Below are 22,236 nucleotides of genomic sequence, written 5' to 3'. Positions count from 1 at the left end.
GAGAGGGTGTGTGCGGGGTCGAGGAGCGGGCTGGGGCCCGGCAGGCAGGCCTCGGGGAGCCTGGGCCAGAGCCGGCCTCACGCAGCGCCTCGCACGCGAACCCGCCGCCGCCGCCGGCCCTTCCCCCACGGCCCTCGGCGCGTCGCCCCCCGCCACCCCCAGCCGCAGCCGCCGACGTCGGCCCGTGCCGCCCCCGCGCGCTGACTGGCTCGCGCCGGCCTCCAGCCCGGCTGTTGGCGGTTGGGGCGAAGCAGGCAGGAGGCTGCCCCGCCCCCGCCCCCGCCGTGGAGCCGCGGCGCGCAGCCTCTTCCCCCCTCGCCGGCGGGGCGGTGGCGCTGTGGCTGCCGCGGCCTGTGAGGCTGTAGTTTCCCTCCGCCCCAGCCCCGTTCCTCCTCCTTTCTCTATTCTCTCTCCCTCCCCTCCCCTCGCAGCCTCTCGCTCGAGTGAATGTGGCGCGGCGGCGCGGGACGCAGCCTCGGCCCCTGCCGCGGCCCCGCGAGCTCCTGAGGAGACCAAGCGGCCGACTGACCCCCCCACCCCCTGCAGTTCTCGGGAGAGTCGCCGCCGCTGGGGAGGAACGAGGGAGACAGCGGAGGGACGGCGGCGGGAAAACGGGAGAGGGAGGAGAAGAGGGTTCGAGGGCGAGTAGGGAAGGCGGAGAGGGACGGACGGAAGAACGGACGGCCCGACGGACGGCCCGGGGAGGGGGCCGCCATCGAGCCTGCCCGGCCCCTTGGCTCCGGGCGGCTGCGGCGGCGCAGACGCGGGCGAAGGGCGCGGCAGGCGCTATCGAGACAATAACCCCGCCGCCCAGCTCTGGGGGCGGCGGAGAGGAGGAGGAGGAGGTGGCGGCCTAGCGCGGCCGAGGCTTGCCGAGCGCTTCGGCGGCGTCTTGGTCCCCGCCGGCCGGTGTGCGGGGCGCGCTGCTCGCCCGCAGCCGGAGGCTCTCGGCGGACACCCCTCCCTCTTCCCTTCCCGGCGCGCGCGGAGCTGGTTTTCCGGGTTCCCCTGGACGGAGCTGGATCCTGCTTCTCCTCAAGGCAGGAAGTGAGTTTCGCACGGCGATTCCGGGCGGTGTCACGAGTGAAAAGTTTTTTTTTTCGGCGGAGATCCTAGTTGGGACTGGGAAACTCCTGCACAACTCGAGACCTGGAAGCCAGTCCGCATCCCAGCCCCCCACCGAAGCCACCTACTCGTCTGCTGCGGGAGGCCACTCCACATCCGCTCTCACGGGAGAGAGATTCGGCTGGACCCTGAGTGACTAATGACGGCGAGGAAATCATGTCAAACGAAGCTTTGAAAAAGCTGCCCCGAGACACTGTCTGACCGAAAGGTAATTTTCACGGAAAGTGTCTAGAAGTTAGTTACGAAGTTCATGGGCCGGAAAAGGGTGATACTTTAGTGTCTTTCGTTTTTCCCGAAGTTGCTCTAAATTCTCCTTTTTTCCTAAGTGGACAGTATTTGGGGTGCTAAATAGAACTTTTTTCCCTCCCCCTTTTACCGTCTGCACCGTGGTTGTTTGGGAAGAGGTTTTTAGAATGCGGTGGGATCAAAAGTTTTCAGCAATCCGAAGAAGGAGTGCCTTTGTTTGACACAAAGTACTGAAGTTTTAGCTTTCCTAACATACACGTTGTGTATTTAGTTACTGAATTTGGCCACTTTTGTTTTGGAAGAAAGGTCGCCGCGGCGGGTAATTATTTTGCTATTAATTGAGATGGCTGCCACATTTGTGTATATGGATACCGATTATTTTGGCTTTTGTGTTACTCGTATATAGGGATTTTTTTTTATTTCCAACCCTTATTGGATTGGATATTTCGTTGGACTTCAGAAGCAAAAACTTACCCGTTCTTAGTTGTTTTTCAGAGTGGGTAATATGTTTCTTTAATTGTGTAGTAATGTGTTCTTGGCAGACGTTTAGAACTTTATACTTGTTTGGTTAATTAATTGAAAGCATGTTATCTGCTAGACTTGTCTCGTAACTAATGTATTGGGAAGAAAAAGGGAGTAAGAATTTTGGGTAAAAAGAAAAGTGCAATTAAAAAACATACCTGTAGTAAGTAGTTTGTTAGGACCTCTGTGCAGTTCTGAGCAGACTAAGAAAAGTAAAATGCCTAAAACGATTTTCATGGGAATCATATTGAATTTGGCTGTGCTTTTTGAATAGTATGGTGTTTACATTTTTGCGTTGGCCCAAGTGTTTTTGGTCTGTTCTTCTTAATAAGTGATAGGTTCCTCATATGGGGATAGGAATTCGTGAAGCATGGCAGACATTCCACCAGTCAGAGGTACAAACACTTCTGGACCAATGGGTAGGCTTCGTAGATGAAACCTAGTTTGGGTTGTAGCAAACCCAAGCTGTTTTTTCAGTGTTTTATTCTTTTTAAAAAGTTTAGTTTTACTCCAGTACTTTCGTGGTAGAGGTAGGTGAAAAGGAAGACTGTACTTTTGATTAAAATATTAAAGAAATATGGTATCCTGTTAGTAGATGTATCTTACTTAAGTACAGACTTTAATGTTTAGTTTGCCTATGCTACCTCAAGTAATTACCGGAAACCTGAGGAAAGAGTTGACTTTCTTTAGTTCAAAGAGGAAAAGGTAGGTTTTAAAGATCAACATCAAATTATTTCACAAGTAAATAAGTTCTTTAAGACTTTTATCTCAAGTACTTTTGAAAAAGGGAGTATTTAAACTATTACTTATTTATTACATGTGTTGTTTTGACACCAACCCCCAACCCCCACCCTCCCAGCATGGTCTCTGGAGATTTTTCCCCCCATCCTTGGTAAGATTTGTGAACCATAAAGAAATTCCTGTTAAGTCGAACGAGCTTTATCAAGGGATTTAAAATGCATAACTGATGTACTTTATGATTTTGGAACGTATCATTAGTCAGGGAAAGAGGTTATTCTTGGGCATCTGAAAGAACGGAACAAAATAAATGGCACTGAACTTCACTTTCCTTATAAGGTTTATACTTGGCCTCAAAGCAGCAAAGCCTTAATAGAGCAAGTGTTTTACAGAGAATTATCACTTGGCAAAGATGGTTCTCTTTGTTAGTAAATTTTATACAAGAAAATATTATAGCACTTGAAAATGATGATTAAACCTGTTTTAAGATATAGCTCTTCAGTTTTTTTCTTGGGCAAGAATATATTTAGATGCAGACAACATTTTTAAAATGAGGTGTTCACCTGTGCAGTTGTCTTTCGTTCTGTTTTCTCTCAACAAGGCGTAATTCGTGGTTTACTTAGAATTCTGTTAATTTGGCACTGAATTATTAACAAATTTTAAGTTTTATACAAGGTCAAATTATATTTTTGACGCTTATTTAAAATGTAACAAAGTTAGTAAAGTTTTTTTTTTTTTGAGACAGAGTCTCTCAGTTTGATGCCCTCTGTAGAGTGCTGTGGCGCGCTCACAGCAACCTCCAGCTCTTGGGCTTAGGCGATTCTCTTGTCTCAGCCTCCCAAGTAGCTGGGACACAACGCCTGGCTTTTGTTTTTGTTGTTGTTGTTGCAATTTGGCCAGGGCCAGGTTTGAACCAGCTACCCTCAGTATATGGGGCTGGTGCCCTACTCACTGAGTCACAGGTGCCATCCAAGTTTGAAAAGATTTAAAAAAAAAGTTAAAATATTTTAAAATAGCTTAAAAATTTGGATGTTTTTGGTACTTTGTGGGTTTTCTTTGATCAAATTGGCAAATATAGAGTACTCCCAAAGTGTTTGCTAAAATACTGCACAAACTGCTCTGTTTATTGAAGGTTATGAGTTTATAGAACTAATTCAAGTTGGATTAAGTTATGAAGTCTCCTTGTCATTTGAGTTGAAGCTATTGCAAACTTCATGTATAAAAATCTCAAAAGAAGTACAAATGTGGAAATCAAATTTTTATCATATGCTGTTTTCTTAAGTGCTGTTTGCATAAATAACTGGTTAAATCTTTAAAATTCAGTTATTGTAGACATTATTGATACTGAGTGTTGACTACCTAAGAAACATAATTGTTTGTGTGTATTTAGGCATTTAATTGAAATAATTGCTTATAGATAATAAAATTTAGATTTTAAGCTACTTTTGTTTTTGTTTAAGACAGTATTAAAAATGTATATGGGATATGGAATTTTAGTGATGTTGGATAGCAAAGTAATTTTCTTTTTTGTAATTGGTACTTATTCAGATTTTCCTTAAATGCATTACTTTGTTGCTTGCATTTTCATTTTGACTCTACCTTGCTCATTCATTTCTCTAATCTGTCATGTGTTTACTTTTCTTGAGGAAGCACTTGTATTTTAAACTCCTAGAAGTGTCTCTTTTTCTTTTCTGGCAACATATACTGTACCTATGTTTAACTGTTCACATTAGATTGACTATTCAGCTTGTCAGTGCACATTATTTGTCTTTCTGTTGCCATAGAATATACTGTGTATACATGAATTATGCTCTGTAATATCTGCTTTTGAGTTTTCTGAGGAAATAAATTCAGCATTTCTGCAGTGTACTCTTTGTTTTTTCCTACCTTTTTTTTTGAGACAGCCTTAAACTATAGCCCTGGGTAGAGTGCTGTGACATCACAGCTCACAGCAACCTCCAACTCCTGGGCTTAAGCCATTCTTTTGCCTCAGCCTCCCGAGTAGCTGGGACTACAGGTGCCGGCCACAATGCCCAGCTATTTTTTGGTTGTGGTTGTCATTGTTTGGCAGGCCTGGGCCAGATTGGAACCCTCCAGCTCTGGTGTATGTAGCTGGTGCCTTAGCCGCTTGAGCTACAGGGGCCACCTTTTCCTACATTATTACATTTTTTTTCTTTGTGGGTGGCTATCATTGCTAACTTTTAAACTGTACTACTCCCATTTTCCAGATTTACCTTTGAGCATTTTCCTTTGTTACGTTTCCTAGTTGTATTAAAGAAATCTAGCTATTGTTCACCTTTTTCTCCTTTTAGCTTCCTATTTTTATAGTTAACTTCATTTACTTACCTGATTTTCTCTATGTTCATCTGTTGTTTCTTTTTTTCTTTCTTTTTTTTTTTTTGAGAAAGAGTCTTACTTTGTTACCCTGGGTAGAGTGGCAGAGCATCACAGCTCACAGCAACCTCCAACTCTTGGGCTTAAGCGATTCTCTTGCCTCAGCCTCCCAAGTAGCTGGAACTACAGGCAACCGCCACAACACCCGGCTATTTTTTGTTGCAGTTATCACTGTTGTTTAGCTGGCCCAGGCTAGGTTCAAACCCGCCACCCTCAGTGTGTGTGCCTGACACGGTAACCACTGTGCTATGGGGGCCAAGTCATTCATATGTTGTTTCTTATACTTTTTTGTCCTTTTTCTCTTTTCTATACTTTATTAGTTCATGTTTATTCTGTCCTCAAAAAACTACAAAACGTGCAGCAGAAAAAATTTAATCGACCTATTTAATTCTGAATGTTCTCTTTGTATTTCAATTCATTGTACTTGATATTCACTAATATATTTGTTTTCTCAGTTCTTTTTCCTTGTTAATGTCCTCAGAGTGAACTGTTAAGATGATAGTAGGTAGCTCAGAGTGGTGGCTCACACCTGTAATCCCACCACTCTGGGAGGCCGAGGCTGGCAGATTGCTTGAGTTTAGGATTTGAGACCAGCCTGAAGAAGAGTGAGATCTTGTCTCTAAAAAATAGCCCAGTGTTGTGGCAGGTGCGTGTAGTCCCAGCTACTTGGGAAGCTGAGGCAAGAGGATCACTTGAGCTCAAGAGTTTGAGGTTGCTGTGAGCTATGGTGCCATGGCACTTAACCCCAGGGCAACTAAGTGAGATTCTCCAAAAAAAAGATAATAGTAGGTGGTACTTATTCCTTTTTTTTTTTTTCTTTTGCAGCTTTTGGCTGGGGCTGGGTTTGAACCCGCCACCTCCGGCATATGGGGCCAGCACCCTACTACTTTGAGCCATAAGCGCCGCCCAGGTGGTACTTATTATGTTTTAAAACTCTCTACAACCCCGTTTACTTTCTTATTTTATTATATTTTTGTCCTTGTAAAAGATATAGACTCATTTCTCTGTACCTTCTTTCTTTGTACCTTATTCTTCTGTCCTGCCTTTCAAATTGGATGTCTTCTCTGTCACAGTAGCCCCCCAATTTTTAAATTGTTTTCCTTTGCTTTCATGAAATAAGCACAGTGGAACTCTGTTATTTCATTTTATTCTTTTCACTTCAAATTTTGTTCCAGACACCATTGGATGCAGGCCTTTCCAACCTTTGTAAGTGGCAACGTGTACGATAGTAGAAAAGAAGAATGTCTAAAATGTACTTAATAATTCTCTGTTTATCTGGTTATTTATCTGTGACTTTAGGTATATAAAATGAAGTTAAAAAAGACTAGAAAATAATAAAAAATGACATCTAAGTAATCAAAACAGGCATAAAAAGTCTGGGGACTTTATACACAGCAACATTCTTATTCAGAGCCATTTACATAGTACATAGTGAGCTGTTTCTTAGCTTTTTGGTGTCCTAGAAGGGGGGAGAAAGGCAGATTGACAATATCATCATTATAAAGTTGTTACCTATGGTATTACAGTGAGGGATTAGAAAAATGAAAAGAAGACTAACTTAGAAAATAGTTTGGGACAACTTACTTTGTGTAGAGTGTCTTGTACTTTTCATCTTTCTGTAGGAAGATTTACTCTATTATAGCATGGAATTACAAAAAGTATTAATAGTAAAAGCCCTAAGGTTTTCAGACTTTTTAGTTTTACAGACTCTTACACTCCTATGAATTATTGAGAATTTCAAAGAGGCCAGGTGTGATGGCCCACATCTGTAATCTTGGCATTCTGGGAGGCTGAGGTGGGTGAATTGGTTGAGCTCAGGAGTTTGAGACCAGCTTGAGCAGGAGTGAGACCCCCATCTCTACTAAAAACAGAAAAAACTAGCTGTGAGCTGTAACGCCATATCACTCTATCTAGGGTGATGGAGTAGGACTCTGTCTTAAAAAAAAAAAAAAGAAATCCCCAATCCCAATTGGGGTTTGTGGATTATCTATTATATTTTTCCTGTTAGAAATTAAAACAAACTAAATTTAAAACAATAAAAACAATAATGATTTCATGTTAAAAACATTGTTTTAATAAAAATACAACTATTTTCCAAAGCAAATACTTAGCAAAAAGAGTGGCAATGTTTTATATTGTTGCAAGTCTCTTGTGTTTGGCTTAATAGAAAACACTTCAATGCTTCATTCCATCTGTTGCAGTATGTTGTTTTGGTTGAAGTATATGAATAAAATCCACCTTTATATAGATATATGGTTAGGGTAGGGAGGAATATTTTCATAGACCTTTTATTTTTGTCTTATTTTATTTTATTTTTAATTTTTTTAATTTTTTGTTGCAGTTTGGCCAGGACCAGGTTCGAACCTGCCACTTTGGGTATATGGGGCTGGGGCCCTACCCACTGAACCACAGGCACCACCCTCATAGACCTTTTAGATAATTTTGGATACTCTTTTATACAACGATTTGATGTATTTGATACACCAAAATTTGACAAGTTGTAGTTTTTTTTTTTTTTTTTTTAATATAATTTACTTTGTCGCTCTCGGTAGAATGCCATGGCGTCACAGCTCACAGCAACCTCCAGCTCTTGGGCTTAGGCGATTCTCTTGCCTCAGCCTTCCGAGTAGCTGGGACTACAGGCGCTAGCCACAACACTCAGCTATTTTTTTTTTGTTGCAGTTTGGCTGGGCTGGGTTTGAACACTCCACCCTTGGTATATGGGGCCGACGCACTACTCACTGAGCCGCAGGCAAAACCCCAACAAGTAGTAGTTTTTTATAAAATTAGTGGCAATATTGAATCTGGAACTGTGACAGTGAATTTTTCATTTCTTCTTATTTTTTTTTGAGACAGAGTCTTACTTTGTCACCCTTGGTAGAGTGCCATGGCGTCATAGCTCACAGCAACCTCAAACTCTTGGGCTTAAGTGATCCTCTTGCCTCAGCCTCCCAAGTAGCTGGGACTATAGGTGCCCACCACAGCGCCCAGCTATTTTTAGAGATGGTGTCTCCCTCTTGCTCAGGCTGGTCTCGAACCCGTGAGTTCAGGCTATCCACTCAGCTTAACCTCTCAGAACGCTGGGAATACAGCTGAGAGTCACTGTGCCTGACCCAATTTTTCATTTCTTTTTCTTTTTTTTTTTTTGAGACAGAGCCTCAAGCTGTCTCCCTGGGTAGAGTGCTGTGGCATTACAACTCACAGCAATCTCTAACTCCTGTGCTCAAGCGATTCTCCTGCCTCCTCCTCCCAAGTAGCTGGGACTGTAAGCGCCCGCCACAACGTCTGGCTATTTTTCGGTTGCAGCCATCATTGTTGTTTGGCGGCCCGGGCTGGATTCGAACCTGCCAGCTCAGGTGTATGTGGCTGGCTCCTTAGCTGCTTGAGCCAGAGGCACTGAGTCCAATTTTTCATTTCTTAATGTTACTGTAAAATCTATGGGTTTGGGCGGCACCTGTGGCTCAGGGATAGGGCACTGGGCCCATATACCGAGGTTGGTGGGTTTGAACCCGGCCTCTGCCAAACTGCAACAAAAAGTAGCCGGGCGTTGTGACAGATGCCTATAGTCCCAGCTACTCGGGAGGCTGAAGCAAGAGAATTGCCTGAGCCCAAGGGTTGGAGGTTGCTGTGAGCTGTGATATCACAGTACTCTACCAAGGGTGATAAAGTGAGACTCTGCCTCTAAAAGAAAAAAAAAACAACTGTTGGTTTATCTTGTACTTTGGATAAATTTTTTACATGTTTATGATTTTGTAACATATATATATATATATATATATATATATATTTTTTTTTTTTTTTTTTTGTGAGACAGTGTCTCACACTGTTGACCTCAGAGTGCCCTGGCCTCTTACTTTACAACAACCTCAAACTCCTGGGCTGAAGTGATTCTCTTGCCTCAGCCTCCCAAATAGCTGGGACTACAGGTGCCCACCACAATGCCTGGCTATTTTTAGAGACAGGGTCTCACTCTTGCTCAGGCTGGTCTTGAACCTGCCTTGGCCTCCTAGGATTACGAGCGTGAGCCACCACACATGGCCTATGCATTGTTTCTTATTGCTGTGTTAAAGATACTTTTTTTTTTGAGACAGAGCCTCAAGCTGTTGCCCTGGGTAGAGTGCTATGACATCACAGCTCATAGCAACCTCCAACTCCTGGGCTCAAGTGATTCTCCTGCCTCCGCCTCCCAAGTAGCTGGGACTACAGGTGCCTGCCACAATGCCCGGAGAGTTTGGCGCCGAGCCAAAGATACTCAAGTGAAAATGGCATTTAAAAATAAATCTGGGGGCTTGGTGCCTGTGGCTCAAGAGACTAAGGCGCCAGCCACATTCACCTGAGCTGGCGGGTTCGAATCCAGCCTGGGCCCGCCAAACAATGACGGCTGCAACCAAAAAATCTCCGGGCGTTGTGGCAGGCGCCTGTAGTCCCAGCCACTTGGGAGGTGGAGGCAGGAGAATCGCTTGAGCCCAAGAGTTGGAGGTTGCTGTGAGCTGTGATGCCGCGCACTCTACCCAGGGCAACAGCTTGAGGCTCTGTCTCAAAATAAATAAATAAATCTGGGAATATATAGTGGTGCTTGATGGTACTACCTTTTTTTCTTGCTAGGGTACTAGCAATTTTACCCATCATTGCTTTTGCATCATTAGTGTAAAACATTAACAGAGTGGAAAAGGGAAAAAATGACATTTCAGTGTTATTATGAAAATAGTTTTGAAGAAAAAAAACAAACAAACAAAAAAAAGAAAATAGTTTTTACCTTGAAGACTCCTTGAAAGTGTTTCAGGGACTCCCAGGGACTGTGGGAATCACACTTAGAGAATTTAGGTGAATGTTGGGATTTATGGAGCTTTCCTTACTTCCTTTAATTTATTTTTCATTTTTTCTTTTTGAGACAGAATCTCACTTTGTTGCTGCTTGCATCAACCTCAAACTCTTGGGCACAAGCGATTCTCTTGCCTTAGCCTCCAGAGTAGCTGGGACTATAGCCGCCCACCACAATGCCCGGCTATTTTTGTTTTAGATACAGGGTCTTGCTCTTGCTCAGGCTGGTCTTGAACCTGTGAGCTGAGGCAGTCTACCTGACTTGGCCTCCCAAAGTGCTGGGATTATAGGCGTGAACCACTGCACCCAGCCTATTTTCATTTTTTTAGAGAAGTTCATCATGAGAAATAATTTTTTTATTTTTGTATTTTGAAATTGAATTCTGGAAGAATCTCAAGGCTTGATCTTTTAGCTTACTTATTTGATCTTCAGTTCTTTTCAGTTATGTTGTTACTTGTTTTGGGGATAGAGTTTCTAAGGACTTTTTTCATAGCAGTTGGTTTTTATTTTATTTTATTTTATTTTATTTTAGAAATTTATTTATTTTTGGTTTTTTTTTTTTTTTTTTTTTTTTTTTTTGTAGAGACAGAGTCTTACTTTGTGGCCCTCGTAGAGTGCCGTGGCCTCACGCAGCTCACAGCAATCTCCAACTCCTGGGCTTAAGCGATTCTCTTGCCTCAGCCTCCCAAGTAGCTGGGACTACAGGCGCCCGCCACAACGCCTGGCTATATTTATTTATTTTTGGTTGCAGCCATCATTGTTGTTTGGCAGGCCTGGGCTGGATTCGAACCCGCCAGCTCAGGTGTATGTGACTGGTGCCTTAGCCGCTCGAGCCATAGGCACTGAGCCAGCAGTTGGTTTTTATTTTTTAAGCTTAATTTTTGGTCTACATGTAATTTTGAATCTCTGAGATATTACTATTTTCACATTGTTTGCTGTTACCTCTATTAATACACAGAAAGTTTGATCTTATTATTCTTGGTGTATCTGTCATGCTTTGGATCTTCCTTAAATGTTAGATTTTTCACTGTGGTCAGAATTTTATATTATGCCCCAGTCCAGCCTATTCTGTGTTGGCCATTTAAATTTATTTTCTCAGTCCAAGGGTTCTGGCTTTGGCAATTGCTTGGAAGAGGAAAGGGGGGAGGGTATTTAATAGGTTTCTCCTTTAGGGTATGTTGGTAACCTTACTTTTTGTCACAGATGTTTCCTGTCTTTTAGGAAATAATTTACTGTTAAATAGTTCCATGGTTATACTAAGTCAAATCTGTCCTATTACAGAGAGCTGTACTACCGTGTTTCCCCGAAAATAAGACATCATCCGAAAATAAGACCTACTTAAAGGTTTCCTTCTGGGTGAAATATAAGGCATCTCCCCGAAAATAAGGCCCCCCCAGGCTCTGTCTCAGAATGAAAATTAATGTGCCGTAAACTGGTTGCTATGGCCACCCTGACTGGCGTCTAGCAACCAGTGACATTATGAGGAGTCCTGACATCATTGCTGTGTGGAGTCAGAGCAGAGGTCTGAGTGAGCGGTGAGCGCGGGGGCGAGAGAGAGGAGGAGACTTTGGTAGATGCGTGTAGAAGAACAGGAGGATCAGAGTGGACCGGTCTGGCGAACAACAAATGTGTACCGTATTCTTCTTCATGGAAAAATAAGACATCCCTTGAAAATAAGACCTAGTGCATCTTTGGGAGCAAAAATTAATATAAGACACTGTCTTATTTTCTGGGAAACAGGGTAGATGTTTTATCTCTAAAGCATCTTAGTATGGTTTTGTTACTTGGCTGACTCCCTAGGAGACATCTCTTTTAATCCTTCTTGCTGAAAAAGTGACCATTTTTGGAGATAGAAGATTATACTTGTTTTGGGTATCTGATCTCGCATATGTATTGCATTTTATTGTCATTCTCCCATACTCCAGTCTACTTTGTTCTCTGTAAATCCCTTTCTGTTCTTATTTGTAAATGTAACCCACAGGTTTTCTGCCACTGCTATAGATTTTTTTGTAACGTTTTTCTTAGTTTAATTTTTGGAACAGTGGCATACAGAGAAATTGGAACTTTTTTTCCCTGAACCATTTGTCAGTAAGTTGCTGATGGTGTCCATCACCCCTAAATATTTTAATGTTTATGTCCTACAAGCAATGACATCCTCCTACATAATGCCATTATAACCAGCAAAATCAGAAAGTTTACATGTATCTATTCCAACATATAAACCTCATTAGTTGTCTAAATAGTATCTTTTAGAGCAAAAGGATCCAGTGCACTCTGGGAGGTTGAGATAGAATGATGGATTGAACACATGAGTTCCAGAGCAGCCTGAGCAACATAGTGAAAGTTTGGCACAAACAACAACAAAAAGATCCAGTTCAAAATCCCGTATTGCATTTACTCCCTCCCTCCCTTTTCCTTCCTTCCTTCCTCTCTCTCTCTTTTTCTCTCCCCACCCCTCTTTCTTTCTTTTTTTTTTTTGAGACCCAGTCTGACTCTGTCACTCTAGGTAGAGTGCATGGCATCACAGCTCACAGCAACCTCCAAATCCTGGACTCAAGTGATTCTCCTGCCTCCGCCTCCCAAGTAGCTGGGACTACAGGCGCCTGCCACAACACCCGGCCATTTTTTGGTTGCAGCTGTCATTGTTGTTTGGCGGGCCCAGGCTGGATTCGAACCCGCCAGCTCAGGTGTATGTGGCGGGGGCATTAGTCGCTTGAGCCACAGGCGCCAAGCTTATCCATATTTATTTCTGTATCTATGAAATATATACATATAGTCCCTGATTTGTAATGGTTCAACTTACAATTTTTTGACTTTCCCTGGGTTTATTGGGGTATTAAATGTATTTCAACTTAGGATGGGTTTATACAGACATCAACCAATCATTGTAAATGAAGAATGTCTGTGTATTTTCACATGTTAACTGCAGTTCTAACCCAGCAACACAGGGCTTACTCTAGGTTTTAAAAAATTTCTTTCCATATTTGTGTCTTACCTTCGAGAGTGAGAAAACTAGTTTTGTCTTTGTACTTACTGTGTATGTGTAGAAGTTAAGGTAAATGTTTGTTCAGATATTTTGAGCCAGAAGTGCCAAATTAATTCCCAAAGTATTTTTAAAGGAGTGAAATTCTAAAATGTAAAAAGGCAAGCTTCAATTCTATGATAAAATATACTTAGGAAAAATATTTAATTCTCCAGTAATTCCTGAGGCTATTATGTGAAAGGTGGATGGGAAAAATCCAGTACTTTCATTATCTACATTGGACAAGTTCCTTATGGAAATAATTGCTCGGTTTCAGTATGATTGCAATGATTTTGATGGGACTTTGGTTTTCATATTGAGGTTAAATTGTTTGAATGATCCTGACTTTTGGACATGTTATCTATTTTTCAGATAATAATATCCTTGGATGAAGCCTTAGGTCACTTATAGTTTTCTTTGTAGGGAACAGGGGATGGGGTGTGGGGTGATAGAGGGTGTGTTTTTATTAGAACAAGTGTAAGAAACCTGTAATCTAAAAATGAATCTCCTGCCAAAGCTATCATCCAGCCTATATTAAGTTAATTGGACTTCTAATCTAGAGATTTGGGTAGTAATTTAAGAGAGATTCTAGAATATCCTTTTGTGACTAGAATGTATATACTCTCAGTCTTCTAGGAAAAGGTAAGGATCCTGGCAGTATCAAATGGATTCTTTGGGTACCCGTTAATCTCAGGGGACTTCAGAAGATTTAGTTAATTGGGTGCTAACTGTAGGGTAGCGGGGACTGTATCTAGTAGATGCTGTTAGATTTGTCATAAATATCTGATATCAACATAGTGTCCTGTATGCACTTTCTTTTGAAAGCCATTCTCAAGTCAGGGACCCTAGGAGTCATCTTCCTTATTTTGCTGACCTTAGTAATTGAAATTCCTATCAGTTTGGGCAGCGCCTGTGGCTCAAGGAGTAGGGCGCCGGTCCCATATGCCGGAGGTGGTGGGTTCAAACCCAGCCCCAGCCAAAAACCACAAAAAAAAAAAAAAAAAAAAAAAAAAAGAAATTCCTATCAGTTCTTTCTATTTTTTTTTTTTTTTTTTTTTTCGTAGAGACAGAGTTTTACTTTATTGCCCTCGGTAGAGTGCCGTGGCGTCACACAGCTCACAGCAACCTCCAACTCCTGGGCTTAGGCGATTCTCCTGCCTCAGCCTCCCTAGTAGCTGGGATTACAGGCGCCCACCACAACGCCCGGCTATTTTTTTGTTGCAGTTTGGCCGGGGCTGGGTTTGAATCCCCCACCCTCGGTATATGGGGCCGGCGCCCTGCTCACTGAGCCACAGGCGCCACCCTCAGTTCTGTCTTTTCACTGTCTCCAGAGTGAGATCTTTTAGCCTAGGATAGGAAGGCTGGATAAGGTGAAGGGCTTTTGACAGGCAAAGGGCTAAAATAATTACCTTATTCTTTTTTTCAGATTATAAAAATAATCTTGCTGTAACAATTCAAATGTGGAAATATATAACACAGAAAATGAAAATTCTACTTAATTCTATCTCCCACATATATTCCTGTGTGTGTGATTAAAATTGATAGGTAGAATCAAATACCCTGTGAAGATTTTGTATCAATTTCTACTTCCACCAATAGTAGATAAGGTTACCTTTCTGTGTGCATTTTTGACCATTCCACTTTAGCCCGCTCATAGTATCTGTGCAAATCGGAGAGAGGTAATTTAGTATTATATGTAAGAACATAGGCTTTTTGTGAAATCCAATTTGTCTACAGTAGAACCTCTGTAATTGACCTCCTCCTTAAGGTGACCTAAGTTTCATAGATTGGACATGTACCACATAGGCTTAGTTCCTTATGTTGACCACCTCCATATGTTTACTAGTTTGTTACAGTCCCTTGGGTGATCCACTTACAGAGGTTCTACTTTATTTTTGTTGTCATTTGTTTCTTTGATTCATATACAAGAAGTCATCACCAAATCAATGTTGTGAAGCATTTGTCCTGTATTTTCTTTGAGTTTTACAGTTTGGATTTATAACTTTTTTATTAAGACAGAGTCTTGTTCTGTCATCAAGGCTAGAGTGCTGTGGTCTGACTGTAGTTCATTGCAACGTTTATCTCTTAGGCTGAAGGGATCCTGCTAGTCTTAACCTCCTAAGTAGCTAGGACCACAGGTGAATGCCACCACCATGTCCAGCTAATTTTTTATAGAGACAGGGTCTGTGTTGCCCAAGCTGATCTCAAATTCCTGGCCTCAAGTGATCTCCAATCTCACCTTCTCAAACTGCTGAAATTACAGTGTACTTTACTTTCTGATTCATTTTTTAGCCTATAATCTTTATCTTTCATTCAACTGTATAATAGAATTAGGTTCTCAGAGTGTTTGTTTATTTGTGAACATGTGCAAGGTGGAAAGGGTTTCACTGCATCAGCTTACAGAGCACAGTTTCTATCAGTCTTACCTATCTATTCACCTCTCATGTAAGAGCAAGGATTTGAGTAGTATTTCTGGAGGGTAATACAGAATATAGATTGTAGTTTCTCCTAGCTTTAGGACTAATATATAAAGCAGTAGTAGTATTTAAGCTCCTATTTTGTGCTAAGAATTGTTCTAGGCCTAGGGGAGAGAACAGGGAATAAATACCAGAAGTCTTACCTGATTCTATTTCTGCTGTATAATTAGCCTAATTTTAGTCTAGGAAATGAAGAAACTCAGGTGTATGCACCTCAGTTTTTACCAGGATCTACTGTGCCATTCTGGTTTTTACTTAAGTGGCTAGTTTGCTATGTTAACTTTTTCCAGTATATATTTTTTGTCTATTTGAAGATCTTTTCAAATGATATATCAAGGAAGGCCTTTTTTTTTTTTTTTTTGTAGAGATAGAGTCTCGCTTTATGGCCCTTGGTAGAGTGCTGTGGCGTCATACAGCTCACAGCAAACTCCAACTCCTGGGCTCAAGCGATTCTCTTTCCTCAGCCTCCCGAGTAGCTGGGACTACAGGCGCCCGCCACAACGCCCAGCTATTTTTTGGTTTGCAGTTCAGCCAGGGCCGGGTTTGAACCCGCCACCCTTGGTATATGGGGCTGGCGCCTTACCGACTGAGCCACAGGCGCACCGCCCCGGCCTTTTTTGTTTTTGAGACAGAGTTTTAAGCTTCGCCCTGGATAGAGTGCTGTGGCATTACAGCTCACAGCAACCTCAAACTTCTGGGCCCAAGCGATTCTCTTGCCTCAGCCTCCCAAGTAGCTGGGACTACAGGTGCCTGCCACAACGCCTGGCCATTTTTCTGTTGCAGTTGTCATTGTTGCTTAGCTGGCCCAGCTAGGTTCGAACCCATCAGCCTTGGTGTATGTTGCTGGCGCTGTAACCACTGTGCTACAGGCGCTGAGCTTGTTTTTCTATTTCTATTTTTATTTTTATTTATTTATTTATTTTTAGAGACAGACCCTCAAGCTGTCACCCTGGGTAGAGTGCTGTGGTGTCACAGCTCACAGCAACCTCCAACTCCTGGACTTAAGCGATTCTCTTGCCTCAGCCTCCCAAGTATCTGGGACTACAGGCGCCTGCCACAGTGCCCGGCCTTTTTTTTTGGTTGTAGTTGTCGTTGTTTGGCACGCCTGGGCTAGATTCGAACCTGACAGCTCTGATGTATGTGGCTGGCGCCTCAGCCGCTTGAGCTATAGGCGCTGGGTCAAATTTTTCTATTTTTATAGAGACAGGGTCTCACTTTTGCCTAGGCTGGTCTCAAAATCATGAGCTTAAGCAGTCTACCCCCTTCAGCCTTCCATAGTGTTAGGATTACAGGCGTGAGCCATCCTATCTGTCCAGGAAGGCCTTTTTTTTTTAAGTTTTTATTTTCATTTCCTTGCTTATTTTTTTATTTCTTTGCTTTTTTGTTGTTGTTGTTGTTGTTGAGACAGATTCCCACCATATGCCCTGAGCAGAGTGCAGCTCACTGCATCCTCAGACTCAAGCTGTGGGCATCCAGCTGCCTCAGCCTCTGTAAGCTGCTGGGATTACAGGTGCTCACTGTAGCGCCCAGCCAGGTTGTTTTTTTTTTTTAATGAGTTAGGGTCTCACTCTCAGGCAAGTCTCAAATATGTGAGCTCAAGCAATTTTCCCTCCTCAGCTTCCCACAGTGCTGGGGTTACAGACGTGAACACTGCACCTGGCTAGGAAGGCCTTTTTTGATTTAAATTTTATTTCTATTTTATTTATTTATTTTTTTTGAGACAGAGCCTCAAGCTGTCACCCTGGGTAGAGTGCGGCATCACAGCTCATAGCAACCTCCAACTCCTGGGCTCAAGTGATTTTCCTGCCTCTGCCTCCCAAGTAGCTGAGACTATAGGCATCCGCCACAACGCCCGCCTATTTCTTGGTTGCAGCTGTCATTTTTTGGGGGCAGGCCCTGGGCTGGATTCGAACCCACCAGCTCAGGTGTATGTGGCTGGCACCTTAGCTGTTTGAGCCACAGGCACCAAGCCGATTTAAACTTTTTGGGTTTTTTTTTTTTTGCAGTTTTTGGCCAGGGCTGGGTTTGAACCCGCCACTTGCGCCATATGGGGCCGGCAACCTACTCCTTTGAGCCACAGGTGCTGCCCTGTTGCAATTTTTAAAAATAGGACCTCTGTTTTCAAATTGCTTATTTTTAATATTCTCTCTTTACAGATAAGATTTAAGGTAACTTTTAGTAGGATGTAGGTATATAGTTAATAGAAATAGAAAATCAGATCCAAGGAAAGGAGTGAAGAAATAATATAATTTTAAAATAATTTAGCATAGTTGTTGTAATAGAAAATCAAATTTAGCCAAGCTTCCTGGAAGCCAAAATTTTCATTACCCTAAATAAAAAAATACAAATTCTTTAGAGGAGACCAAAAGATTTTCCTGTGTTAACTTCTAAATAATTTCTAAATTGTTAATTTTCATACGTAAGAGGTATTGAATAATTAACAGACAGTGTTGACGGTTTTACAGCATGTATTATATAGTTCTCAGGTTCTTTTCTGATGATTTTTTTTAATTGTTTGGGATTCATTAAGGATATAAAGAATTAGCTTATACTGATTGCATTTGTTAGATAAAATCCATCTTATAATTGTGTCCTATCCCCAAGAAGTGTGCCCTACACTGTGACCCCCCAAGTCTTCCCCCCTCCCCACTTGCTCATTCCCCTACCCCCACCCTTGTATTAGCTAATCTAATGCCTCCATTTTAAAATAGAGTACATTGGATTCTTGCTTCTCCTTTCTTGTGATGATTTACTAAGGAGAATGTCTTCCACCTCCATCCAGGTTAATACAAAAGATGTAAAGTCTCCATCTTTTTAGTGGCTGAACAGTATTCCATGGTATACATATACTGCAGTTTGTTAATCCATTCCTGGACTGGTGGGCATTTAGGCTATTTCCTCAATTTGGCAGTTGTAAGTCTAGTGCAAATGTCCTTATGATAAAAGGACGTTTTTTCATCTGGGTAGATGCCTAGTAATGGGACTGCAAGATCAAATGGGAGGTCTAGCTTGAGTTCTCTGAGGATTCTCCATACTTGCTTCCAAAAAGATTGTGTTAGTTTGTAGGCCCACCAAGTGTAAAAGCGTTCCCTTCTCTCCACATCCATGCAATCATCTGTAGCTTGGAGATTTTGTGATGTGGGCCATTCTCACTGGGGGTTAGGTGTTGTCTCAGAGTAGTTTTGATTTGCATTTCTCTGATGATTAAGGACGATGCACATTTTTTCTTTTTTTTTTTTTTTTTTGTAGAGACAGAGTCTCACTTTACCGCCCTCGGTAGAGTGCCGTGGCGTCACACGGCTCACAGCAACCTCCAGCTCTTGGGCTTATGTGATTCTCTTGCCTCAGCCTCCCGAGCAGCTGGGACCACAGGCGCCCACCACAACGCCCGGCTATTTTTTTGTTGCAGTTTGGCCGGGGCCGGGTTTGAACCCACCACCCTTGGCATATGGGGCCGGCGCCCTACTCACTGAGCCACAGGCGCCGCCCGATGCACATTTTTTCATATGTTTGTTAGCCATATGTCTGTCTTCCTTAGAGAAGGTTCTATTCATGTCTCTTGGCCAGTGGTATATGGGATTGTTGGGTCTTTTTTGTTGATGAATTTGAGTTGTCTACAGATCCTAGTTATCAAGTTTTTGTTCAATTCATGATATGCAAATATCTTTTCCCATTCTGAAGGTTGTCGGTTTGGTTTGGTTGTTGTTTCCTTAGCTGTACAGGAGCTTTTCAGTTTAAGTCCCATTTGTTTATTTTTGTCATTGTTACAATTTCCACAGAAGTCTTCTTCATAAAATCTTTACCCAGGTTGATATCTTCAAGTGCTTTCCCTATACTTTCTTGGAGGACTTTTATTGTTTTATGCTCTAGGTTTAAATCTTTTATCCACCTTGAATCAATTTTTTTAAGTGGTGAGAGGTATGGGTCCAGTTTCAGGTTTTTACTTGTGGTTATCCATTTACTGAATAGGGATTCTTTTCCCCAGTGTATGTTCTTGTTTGGTTTATCAAAGATCAAAGGGATTCTTTTCCCCAGTGTATGTTCTTGTTTGGTTTGGCTGTAAAGAGGTTAGTTTCATCTCATGGTTTTCTATTCCATTCCAAATGTCAGTGTTTCTAATTTTGTGCCAATACACCATGCTGTTTTGATCACTATGCCTTATAGTACAATCTAAAGTCTGGTAGGCTGATGCTTCTAGGGGGCTTTGTTTTTATTACTAAGAATTGTCTTGGTTGTATGGGGTTTCTTCTGGTTCCATACAAAACAAAGAAATATTTTTTTCCAAATCTTGAAAGTATGATGATGGCATTTTAATGGGGATTCCATTTAATCTATAGATTACTTTGGGTAGTATTGACATTTTCACAATGTTGATTCTTCCCAGACATTAGCATGGTATGTTCTTCCATTTGCTAATATCTTCTGCTATTTCTTTTCTTTCTCTCTCTTTTTTTTTTTTTTTTTGAGACAGAGTCTCAAGCTGTCACCCTGCGTAGAGTGCTGTGCCATCACAGCTCACAGCAACCTCCAACTGGGCTTAAGCTGTTCTCCTGCCTCCGCCTCCCAAGTAGCTGGGACTCCAGGTGCCTGCCACAACACCTGGCTATTTTTTGGTTGCAGCTGTCATTGTTTGGCGGGCCCGGCTGGATTTGAACCCATGAGCTCAGGTGTATGTGGCTGGCGCCTTAGCCACTTGAGCCACAAGCGCCAAGCCAGGTATTTCTTTTCTTAGGGTTTTGTAATCTTCTATTGTTGTGTATGTTGTTAGGTATTTCATTTTTTTTTTTTTTTTTGTAGCTACTGTGAAGGGAATGGTGTCCTTGATTAGCTTCTAATCTTGGTTGTTACTGGCATATACAAAGGCTACTGATTGTGGACATTGATTTTATATCCTGAGACACTGCTATATTTTTTAATCACTTCCAGGAGTCTTGTGGTTGAGTCTTCCTGGTTCTTTAAATATAAGATCATATTGTCACCAAAGAGGGAAAGTTTAACCTCCTTTGCACCCATCTGGATGCCCTTTATTTCGTTGTCTTGCCTGATTGTGTTGATGAGAACTTCCAGCACTATGTTGAATACTAGTGGTGATAGAGGACAAACTTGCCTGGTTCCAGTTCTAAGTCGAAAAGCTTTTGGTTTTGCTACAGTATAATATTAGCTGTAGGTTTGTCATAGATCACTTTGATCAGATTCAGAAATGTGCCACCTATGCCTGTATTCTTAAGTGTTCTATTTAGAAAAGAATTTTGAGGGTGGCACCTGTGGCTCAGTGGGTAGGGTGCTGGCCCCATATACCAAGGGTGGCAGGTTCAAACCTGGCTCCCAGCCAAACTGAGACAAAAAAATAGCCTGGTGTTGTGGCAGGCGCCTGTAGTCTCAGGTACTCTGGAGGCTGAGGCAAGAGAATCGCCTAACCCCAGGAGTTGGCAGTTGCTGTGAGCTGTGTGATGCCACCGTACTCTACTGAAGGTGATAAAGTGAGACTCTGTCTCTGAAAAAGAAAGAAAAGGATGTTGAATTTTATTGAATGCTTTTTCTGCATCTGTTGAGAGGATCATATTGTCTTGGATTTTGTTTCTGTTGATATAGTGAATTATGTTCATGGGCATGTGTATGTTTTTTTTTTTGGCCGGGGCTGGGTTTGAACCCGCCACCTCCGGCATATGGGACCGGCGCCCTACTCCTTGAGCCACAGGCGCTGCCCGGGCATGTGTATGTTAAACCAGCCTTCCATTCCTGGGATGAAACCTACTTGATCATAATGATTTTTTTTTTTTTTTTTGAGACAGAGTTTTACTGTGTCACCCTCCGTAGAGTGCAGTGGCATCACAGCTCACAGCAACCTCAGACTCCTGGGCTCAGGTGATTCTCTTGCCTCAGCCTCCCAAGTAGATGAGAGTATAGGCGCCTGCCACAATGCCCGGCTATTTTTTGTTGTTGTTGCAGTTGTCATTGTTGTTTAGCTGGTCTGGGTCAGGTTTGAACCCGCCAGCCTCAGTGTCTGTAGCACCCTACCCCTTGAGCTGTGGGCACCACTCAGGTTTGTCGATTTTATTTATTTTTTTGAAAAACAAATTTTTGTTTTGTTAATTTTCTGAATGATTCTTTTGTTTTCAATTTCATTAATGTCTGATTTAATTTTGGTTATTTTTTTCTTCTGCTGGGTTTGGGATTGTGTTCTTCTTCTTTTTCCATTTCCATTACATGGTTCATGAGTTTGTTGATGCGCTGTCTTTCTGTTTTTCTAATGTAGGCTTCTAATGGTATAAATTTCCCTTTTATAGACTGCTTTTGCTGAAACCCACAGGTTTTGGTAACTTGTGTCTTCATTGTTGTTATGTTTGAGGAATTTAACAATTTCCTCTTTTGTCTCTTCCTGAACCCAACTATCATTCAACGTAAGGTTATTTAATTTCTTAGTCTTTGCATGGGAATGAACTTTTTTGTTGGAGTTGAGTTCTACCTTTGTTGCCTGTGGTCTGAGAATATACAAGGTATAATTTCTATTTTAATTTTGCTGAGGTTTGATTTGTATTCTGTGATGTGGTTGATTTTGAGTATATACATGGGCTGACGAGAAAAATGTATGTTCCTTGGGATGGTGTGTTCTGTGTATGTCTATTAATTCCATTTGTTCTGTGGTTACATTTAAGTCTTTTGTATCTTTATTAAGTTTCTGTTTAGAGTACCTGTCCAGTTCTGTCAGATTGTGTTAAAGTCCTTGACTGTTACGGTGTTAATGGGATATCATATTGCTGAGACCAGTCAAGGTCTGTTTCATAAATCTGGATCATGTAAATTGGGTGCATAAATATTTAAAATCGAAATGTCTTTTTGTTGAACTGTTCCTTTGACTAGTATAAAGTGTACTTCTTTGTGTTTCTTAAC

General features: G+C 42.0%; 1 protein-coding gene across 9 annotated transcripts in view; it reads left to right on the top strand.

The window, feature by feature from the left end:
* The first annotated feature begins 350 nt into the window (after positions 1-350).
* The window catches only part of ERBIN (erbb2 interacting protein), a 172,346-nt gene continuing 150,460 nt past the window's right edge, over positions 351-22,236 (top strand). For 7 of the 9 annotated variants that reach the window (XM_053589616.1, XM_053589662.1, XM_053589654.1 and 4 more), the window contains exon 1: positions 351-1,333. The gene's annotated coding sequence lies outside the window, so the exon portion shown is untranslated. The remainder of the gene's footprint in view (positions 1,334-22,236) is intronic. The other 2 variants (XM_053589630.1, XM_053589644.1) reach the window with 2 other exon arrangements.

The sequence above is a fragment of the Nycticebus coucang genome, chromosome 1, assembly GCF_027406575.1.
Source record: "Nycticebus coucang isolate mNycCou1 chromosome 1, mNycCou1.pri, whole genome shotgun sequence".
NCBI lineage: Eukaryota > Metazoa > Chordata > Mammalia > Primates > Lorisidae > Nycticebus > Nycticebus coucang.
This window is presented reverse-complemented; position numbering and strand designations above follow the sequence as displayed.